Here is a 10,513-nt window from a genome sequence, read left to right on the forward strand (position 1 = left end):
GCCTTGGAAATAAAGCAGACATCAGTATCCACTTGTGTATTTGATAGGTCAATCGTGTAGAGATTTGATCTTCTGAATCCAGTTAAGAGCTCATTACCATCAGAAGTTCGGATGCTGCGTTGGTTAGCTTTAAAATAGACTTCTATATTTTTATCACATAATTGACCTATGCTAAACAAATTATGTCCAAGTTCTTCGACAAACGACACTTTCTGAATTGTAAAATTCCCAGAAATTACGTCACCATATCCAAGGATAGGCGCGTATTGGTTGTTTCCAAATCTTACCGTACCTCCAAAAGGTTCAACAAAGTTTGATAATAACTCTTTTCTACCAGTCATGTGCTTAGAACATCCGGAGTCTAAGTACCACACATGTCGGTTAACCTGCAAAAATGAATCAGTTGGGTTTTGGTACCCATTTTAGTTTTGGACCTTTAAGCAGAGATTTCATTGGCGGTATGCTATACGTACCGAATCAACGTTCTTTAAACATCAAACTTTTAGATACAGAAGATATCACAGAATGCGTGAAATGGTATGGTCTAAAAGAAGTAAAAGACTTAAGTAATTCATTTACTCTACTCGGAGAACAACTATTTTTACTATTTCCAATATCAAATAATTCATCAACTGAATATCTTATTACAGAATTATCTAAGGTCGGGGGCATAACGTAAAGTTTTTTCTAAAAATTTAGGATTTTCATACCCCAGACCTTCCCGAGGGTTAAAATATCTTGTTTCAGATGGTTTGTTTAAAAAAATGGTTTGATCAGTTTGTCCTCTTTTGTATAAAATTTCTTCTTTAGCCTTCATAGTTTTATTTAACTGAATTATTTGAAGATCAAACTTACTTATTCAATCTGTTCTTCATTAACTAATTCTAATGATATATATTTTTCCTTCAATTCAGATAATTCGGCTTTTAAAACATTGGATTTTTCATCAAATAATTTGGACTCAGATAACAAAGACTTAGCCCAATTCAAGTTTCCAACATTTTCAATATATAATTTGGTATATTTTTCTTTTTGCGTTTTTAATTGATCTTCAAAATTATTTGAACGCAATTTTTCTCATTTTAATTCTTGCTGGAAAGTTTGAATTTTGAGCATCATCTTTYGCATCTGTTTAATGCATGATTGATGTAATACCTMTTCATTCATTTCAGCAGTCTGTTCTTCTTCTTCACCTGACAAACCTTTATTTGTTCTAGCCATCAAGCACACATGTGCAACAGCTTCAGTTTCTTCTTCTTCATCAGTCAGATTCAACCAGCGTTCATCCTCAGTCATAAGTGCTTTGTCGGCATCTCTTTGTTTGGACAGAAGAAATTTATTCTTGTAGTAGTCGGTATCTCGATTTACCGGCTTCCTACAATTTACAGCAAAGTGGCCTAGCTTACCACAGTTATAACACTTTGTGTTCTCATCAGCTACACCTTTGGTAAATTTCTTCTTTTCTTCCGGCTTTTTCTCATATTTCTTCTCGAACCTCTTTTCTTCATATTTTTCTTCTCGCCAAATTTGTCTTTGTATTCATATTTTGAACCTGACGAGAATATCTGGTTGTTCGAGTGTGGCCTTTTTGAGAACTTCTTCTGGAATGCTTTAGTCAGCATTGCCATTGCCTGTTTGATCTCTGACATTTCAAAATCTGAATCTGAGCTGGTACTGTCTTCTTTTTCAGACTCACTTGACTGGCTAACTTCTTTGACTTGTTTTCCAGATACAAGAGCCAAAGGATCAGCAACTTCTTTTTCTTTCTTCTTTGCATTTCCAATTTCCAAAACATCTTGCTCATTTTGTTTCAGAGTTTCATAAATTTCATGAATATCGATATCAGATAACTGTTTATTGAATCTGATATGATTAGCAAATGGTTTCCACTCTGACTGGAGATTGTTAAGAAACTTAACATTAATCTCTATTGTAGTTTTAGAAATTCCATTCTTTGTCAGCTCATTAAGCAGTTTGGCAAGCCTATTATAAACATCATCAAGACTTTCACCTTCTTTAGCCTTGAACTCTTCATAAGCTGAAATATAGTTAGTAATCTTCAGCTGAATTCCCACTTTCGAACCCATCATCATCTTTTCAATTTGAACGCACATGCTGTGACCTGATGATTTATGACTGTCAATACTTGTGTAAATATCATTAGTCAGTGCTTGCATCATATAAGACTTGCAAAGCACATCAGCATGGGCTCTCTCTTTTTCTTCAGTTGAATATTGATTCTTTTGTTTGAGTACTTTCTGAGCTGGTATGCCTTCAACAAGATCAGCAGATATCTCTAGAAAGAAAACAATAGGACCTTCCAGTAAAGATTGCATAATTAGATCTCCTTCTTTCATTCTCTCAATGAAGTTCAGAAATCTATCTCTCCACTGATTATTAACACCATGAAACAGAGCAGGTAGCTTGGTATCAGTACCAATAGCCATTGTTTCTCGTGAACTCATAGTATCAATTCGTATGAAGTAGGATCAACTGCAGTTCAAAGTTTGAATTAAAGGATCAGTTTACGAAAATATATCTGATAATTTCAAAACAAAGCTTTGCACACATTCAACACTTAGAAAAAATTAGGCACTTATACTTATCCTTTAATGTTGTATTCAAGTTTCTCCTTAGTTTACTTACCTTGTAATAGTGTAGCTTTACTATTTTCCTTAGTATAAATAGTATTTTCATTGTAATTGTCATTACCATGTAATTAGCATATTGTAATCAAGATTTGAGCTGTAATTTTCTCTCTCTCAATCAAATCAACCGTTGATGATATTCTCTCTACTATTCTATTCATCTTGATTCTTGAAGATCTTATCATGTTTGTATGAATCTTGGACTTCACAGAAATGTGAGATAAAAAGGAAAAGTTAAAATTGTGATAAAAAGAATGAGTATTAGATCAAATTTCCTAATTTTGTAAAATTTAATTGGACATTCAATTTGGACTTTTATATTTCTAATTTGGATTTTAAAATATCCATTTTATTGTGTTTGGGAAATTTTTAATGTTTTTAGCATTACATAAGTTAACTTTATCCGTTACCTGCTAAAACAGAATTTTCTGAACTAAACGTCGGGAATCTAAGCCGGACGAGTTCTAATCAACATGACTAGACCCTAATAAATATATTTCTAAATATAGAAATCCTATAAAGATGCTAATCTGATGCTCCCAAAACTGATGGATGTCACACTCTAAGAAACCGAATGTTGCAAAAAAGAAGGAACAAGAGCAAGTGCCGATGATCGAGGAAGAGAATTGGCTTGAATGGTCTTCTTCAGATGAAGAAACTGCTCATTATGCAAGATCTTTTTCATAAGTTCCATTGATGAATCATGAACTTCTCGTACTAAATCTGACTCAGAAGATGAGGTACATCACTCTCTTGACACTAAATCGTTAAATAAATTTGATTCAATGAATTCTGAATTTGATGACATAAAAGGTGAGAGAATTTTGTTCAACAAATTTAGAGAAGAAAAAGAAAGCTATAAGTTGAATTATATGAGTGCTGAAAAACAACATGTGAATCTGGAGAAAGAGAAGTCTAGTCTTCCTAAAAAATATCTGAATTGAAGAAAGATTTTGAAAAGGTCAAATTTGATAATGATGTTTCAAAAGTCCAATATGCGTTTGTTTCAAAAGAAAGGATTGATCTGTATAAAATGATTGAAGAATTAGAGGAATTGAATTTCAAAAGAGGACAGATTGAACAAACACTTAACCTGTTGACTAGTAATCCCAAGGATACTAGATTTTATAATCCAAAGATGGGATTGGGTTTGAATGAAAATATTGTTTTGAAAAATGTTCCAACAAATCTGAATAGTTTTTGAAAACTGAGTTTCACCCAAAGTAATTCATCAAATTCATCCTCAAGGCCCAAAATGCAACACCCCAAACCACACATTGTATGTAACACATATTTCATACAAAAGAAATACATGATATTATCCCATTCAGGTCCCTTAGTACAAGAATCTATTATAACCAAATACAAGGTCCAAAAATTCAAATACATTTCTTGTACTAATTAATCAAAACTATACATCAAGACAAATCTTCATGTAGAAATGCATCTAGGAAAATATCAAATTTTCCCTTTTTCCTTACCGTCCGAACCTCCTGCAATACATAGTTAAAATCACAAAACGAGGGTTAGACCGAAAGGTCTAGTAAGATACCCTATTTATGTTATTACATGGTGAAAATCACCAAAATCTTCATGAAAAACAATTTTTCATATATATAACAAATATATGAACAAATAGGGAAATATTACCACTACCTTTCCACTTTTCAATGCCAAGCATTCAGATTATTCAAATCACATACCTTTGAGTCAACTAGGTTCCATATAATGCCACTTTTAAACATTTACAAATCAACAAGGTTTATTTAAAATATCAAGCCAAACCTATTATTTTCTCCTCAATAAGATCCAGACCATGATTTCTAATAAGAACCTTGATCCTAAATCTTTAAATCACAAAGAAATAAAGATTCCAGACCATGGTAGTCTTAAGGGACATAATAGAAAGAGTTATATCATACCACACACATACAAATGCCACCCTTATATCAAATGTACATCTCTCCTTAATATGCCACCCTTATCCCATGGTACACCTCTCCTTGATATGCCATCCTTATCTCCTCATCAAAATATTTTACAAGACAATTCCAAATAGACTGCAGTCAATGGAATTATTATCAATCCAAAATCATTTATATCAAAATTCCCATTTTATGATAAAACAACAATTTCTATCATTCGAGCACAAGGCACAACTCAAATCCGGTCAAGCTAGGCTTGGCCGGACTTCATCTCCGGTCAAGTGTTGGTCGGTTATCAAATCCGGACAACTCATCGCCCAAGGTTTGTCCGATTTAACACTTAGAATAATTTCCAATAACTTTGTCTGAATAACAAGTCCAGACAATATATCGACTAACGCCTGGCCGATTAAAAATAATCCGGTCACCATTTAGTCGTATTCTTACTTCTCCGTTCAAAATGTTAACCATTCTTATCATTCATAACTCGTTCAAAGCTTAACCGGTTTAAAACTAAACCGCTCAACGCTTGATCGGTTTAGGGCTTAATCGCCTGACCCTTCTCCGATTAAACTTAATCCGGTCAGCCTTTGTTCGGATAAAACCCTTAAGCAATTAACTGATTTCTTTCCAATAATAAATAACATTCAAATAAAACTAGTAACAAGTTTTATGCAAAAAGGTTTAGAAATCACTCACCTTAACAAGCCTTTTGAAAACAACCTTCTTGAAATCAGATACTTGAAATCCGGTCAACTCCCTCTATCCTTAAATCGCACAACTTTAAAAAAAGGCAAGAAGAAGAGAATGGAGGCTTCAACCTCCTTTTATACTTTCCCTTTAGGTAAAGTCGGCTACTAGAGCCGTACTCCATGTGCATGCTTACAAAAGAAATCTCCCATGCATGTATGCTTATGCATACATACCTTGCATTTCATTTTGTCTTACCACATATACATACCTCCATACATGCATCTATATTATGCACATAATTTTTCACATACTAGCATGATTAAATATAGCAATTTATCATGCTGTCACATAATCATTTACTCAAATAATCACGTATTTATTACCTTTGGTGTTAACCAAGACCCAGTTATCACATTATCCATCTCTCAAAAGAATTCCGTCCCGGAATTCCTTTAATCAAAAAGCCAAGGGTATTCTGATCTCATCTTTGACTCTAGTTCCCATGTTGCTTCCGATTCTTTGTGAAACTTCCACTGAACCTTTACCAGTCCTATTTCTGTATTTGTTAATACCCTGATCTTTCGGTCAACTACAGCTTCCGGTATTTCCATAAAGTTCAACTTATTATCTAATTTAATCTCTGGCATCGATATAGCTAGACTCAGATTCGCCAAACATTTACGCAGATTTGACACGTGGAAAGTATAGTGAATCAGACTCAGTTCTTCTGGTAGCTCTAACTGATATGCCACTGGCCCAATTCGCTTACATATTCTAAACGGCCCTACATACCTCGGACTGAGCTTTCCTTTCTTTCCAAATCTGATAACACCCTTCCATGGCGAAACTTTAAACATCACAAAATCACCTATATCAAATTCAATCGGTTTTCGACGATTGTCAGCATAACTTTTCTGGCGATCTTGTGCTGTTTTGATTCTTTCATGAATCTGTTCGATCTTTTCAGAAGTTTCTTAGACAATATCAGGACCCGTCAGCTGTTTTTCACCCACCTCATTCCAACACAATGGCGTTCGGCATTTACGTCCATACAACACTTCATACGGTGCCGCTTGGATGCTGGAATGGTAACTATTGTTATATGCAAACTCTATTAATGGCAAGTGATCTTCCCACAACCCCCCGAAGTCAATAATACAACTTCTCAACATATCTTCGAGAGTCTGGATAGTTCTTTCACTCTGCCCATCAGTTTGCGGATGATAAGTTGTACTTAGTCGAATTTCAGATCCCAAAGCTTTCTGTAACCCTTCCCAGAACTTTGAAGTAAACCGACTATCTCTATCAGAGATAATAGATAATGGAACACCGTGTCTGGTAACAATTTCTTTGATATAAATCTGCGCCAGCTTTTCTAAAGAGTACTTCTCTCTTATTGGCAGAAAATGCGCAGATTTGAATAGACGATCAACAATTACCCAAATTCCGTCGTATCCCCTTAGAGTTCGAGGTAACTTCATAATGAAATCCATGGTAATGTGATCCCATTTCCATACAGGTATCTCTAAAGATTGAAGACTTCCATACGGCTTCTGATGTTCAATCTTAACCTGTAAACATGTCAGACATTGTTCCACATATCGAGCTATGTCTCTTTTCAATCCTGGCCACCAATAAAAAGGTTTCAAATATCTATACATCTTATTGGTGCCTGGATGAATAGAGTACTGGAACTTATGGCTTTCATTTAATATCATATTTCGGATATTTCCAAAACATGGTACCCAAACTCACCCTTGAAAGCACATTAGTCCTTCATTATTCTGTTCCAAGGTTAAAATCATCTTACCCAACCTTTCTACTTTAACAAATTCTTCTTTTATAGCTTCTTGTTGGCATCTCTGAATTTCCTTACAAATGTCGGGGATCAAATTCATTCTCATTGCCACAGCATTAATGGTTCTGCTCTTTTCTTTTCTGCTCAAAGCGTCAGCTACCACGTTTGCTTTTCCCGGGTGGTATAAGATCTCACAATCATAATCATTAACTAGTTCAATCCACYGACRCTGTCGCATATTYAATTCTTTCTGGCTGAACAAATGTTGTAAACTTTTATGATCAGTGTAAATCTGACACTTTGCTCCCAGAAGATAATGCCTCCAGATTTTCAGAGCAAACACTACTGCTGCTAATTCCATGTCATGGGTTGGATACTGCTTCTCATGATCTTTCAATTGTTTTGATGCATAAGAAATCACTTTTCCTCTCTGCATCAGAACACATCCTAACCCTAACTTTGATGCATCGCTGTAAACCACAAAGTCTTCAGATCCATCTGGTAGAGTTAATACCGGTGCACTGCAAAGATAATCTTTTAATAATTGAAAGGCTTCTTGCTGTTCTCCTTCCCACTGGAATTTAACTTTCTTCCGAGTCAACTTAGTTAATGGCACGACTATTTTAGAAAAGYTCTGAATAAACTTACGATAATAACCAGCCAATCCTAAGAAGCTTCAGACTTCAGAAGGATTTTTCAAAGCTTTCCATCTTGCAACTGCCTATATTTTTGCTGGATCCACTTTTACCGCTACTTCTGAGATGACATCACCCAAGAATTGAACTTCTCTTAACCAGAACTCACATTTAGACAATTTTGCGTACAACTTTTCTTTTCTCAACAATTCCAATATCAGACGAAGATGTTCAGCGTGCTCTTCTTTGGTCTTAGAGTATATAAGAATATCATCGATAAATACAATAACGAATTTATCAAGACACTCTTTACATACTCTATTCATTAAATCCATAAAGGCTACGGGCGCATTAGTTAAGCCGAATGGCATAACTAAGAATTCGTGATGCCCGTACCTTGTTCTAAATGCTGTTGTGGCGACATCTTCTTCCCTAACTTTGAGTTGATGATACCCTGACCTTAAATCAATCTTGGAGAAATAACTTGCTCCCACCAATTGGTCAAACAAATCATCAATCCTCGGTAAAGGATATTTGTTTTTGATTGTCAACTTATTCAATTCACGATAGTCTAGACACATTCGCATACACCCATCCTTCTTCTTGACGAATAAGACCGGAGCACCCCAAGGTGAAGTGCTGGGCCTAATAAATCCCTTATCAGATAAATCTTTCAACTGTGCAATCAGTTCTTTTAATTCAGATGGAGCTAAACGGTATGGCGTCTTTGCTACTAGTGCAACCCCTGGTACTAAATCAATTCAGAACTTAATGACTCTATCTGGTGGTAATCCAGATAAGTCTTCTGGAAAGACTTCTGGATATTCATTAACAATCGGAATTGATTCTTCTTTTCCCTTTTCTTTCTTTAGATCAATTACATATGCCAAACATCCTTGGTATTTCTTCCGAATACTTTTCTGGGCTTTTATTACTGACAAAATACTGGTATGATGATTCTGACGATCACCATAAATAATAACTGTTCCTTGGTCTGGCAGAACAATTCTGATCATTTTCTGATTACAGACAATACTAGCCCGATATCTTGTCAACCAGTCCATACCTACTACTACATCAAATTCTTTCATCGGCATGGGAAATAACTGGATCGGAAGTTCACAGCACTCAATAACAATAATACAATTATTGAACACATAAGTAACAGTTTCCTGACTATTAGCAGTGTCAGCTACTAATTCATCATCAAGTAACACAGAATTCAAACATGCAGTTTGAGCAAACAATGGTGAAACAAATGAAAAGTTTTTACCAGAGTTAAATAACACCTTAGCATGTATTGAATTCAAAAGGAATGTACCTGTTACTACATCCGGTGATGCTTCTGCCTCGTTCTTAGTCATCTGGAAGGACCGTCCTCGCGCCCCTCCTTGCCCTCCTCTGTTCACTGTAGGCCTTTCCCGAGTACCTGACGCGTTACTCCCTATTGTTATATGCGGAGTTCTTAACAAAGGACAATTCAGTCTAATATGATCCGGAGAATTGCAATTAAAACACCTTCAATTAGCTGGGCAATTTCTAGACAGATGACCTGCTTCACCGCACTTATAACATTTCCTTGGATCCATCTTGTATTCACCCTGGTGAATCTGTCGACACTGTGAGCAGACTTTCTCACTGATCTTCTGCTCAGATTTGTTATCATATCTTACAGTTTTTGGCCCTCTAAAAGATGAAGGCCCATCCCATTTTCTCTTCTCCACAATCTTTTCTTCTGGCTGTCAATTTTTATTTCATTCGATCACTTCAGCCACGTCTACCGTTAATGAAAAGGTATTGGGGTTCATGGCAATTACACACTCTCTGATTGAGGGTTTCAAACCCCAAATATACCTTTCTATCTTCCTGGATTCTGATAAACATAGTGCTCGGCAAATCGAGAGTATTCAATGAATTTCTCGGTATACTCTCGAACTGTTCCATTTCTTTGCTCTAATTTCAGGAAATCTTCTTCTATGTGTCGTACAGCTGTCTTAGGGTAAAATTGTTCTTTAAATCGATTCACAAATTCTGCCCAGGATAATGTTTGTAAAACATCCGTCCTGGCTAATGATTCAACTTCCCACCAGAACAAAGCATTTGACTTTAACACAGAAACAACAAATCGAACTTTATCTGTTTTCGAACACCGAATGGTGTTGAATACTAATTCCATTTCTTTAATCCAGCACACGGCTTTCACTGGATCTCTTTCTCCATAAAATGTTGGTGGCTTACATGCCAGAAACATTTTAATATCCCCTTCCTTGTTGTGAGTAACTGGCATCGAGGGATGAACTTCTATTCTTTCTGTCTCTACCCTGGCTGGAATTCCCATAATAGAAGTCAAAGTTTCCCGTAACTTCCCCATTTCTTCAGCCAACATGTCCCTGGTTACATATTCAGGGTGTGACACTGATCTTTCTTAAACATTCCCAGAGTGGTATTCTTCATGTTTAGAATGTACTTCAGTCCGACCCCTTCCCTGAGACTGACTTCTTCCTCTGTCTCGTCCCCTTGCTCTTCCCCGTCCTCTATTTCTAGACGTGCTAGTCGGAAGATTAACAGGCGATTCTTCCTTTTCCTCAGATTCTGGATGAGTCATTCTTTCAGATCTTCGGGATCGGCTAGACATCTGCAGATTTTTGTGTTAATAATCACGTATTCACATTCCCAAATATAATGAAGTATTCCAAGTTCAAATGTGTACCTGTAAATTCATAATTACACTGGCCAGATGTAGTTAAAATTTACCTTACACACTGTTCTTTCAACCCATCATATTTATTTCCAATGGAGCTAACTATGTCCGGG

Source organism: Cynara cardunculus (genome assembly GCF_001531365.2).
Source record: "Cynara cardunculus var. scolymus isolate 2C chromosome LG 1, CcrdV1, whole genome shotgun sequence".
Lineage (NCBI taxonomy): Eukaryota > Viridiplantae > Streptophyta > Magnoliopsida > Asterales > Asteraceae > Cynara > Cynara cardunculus.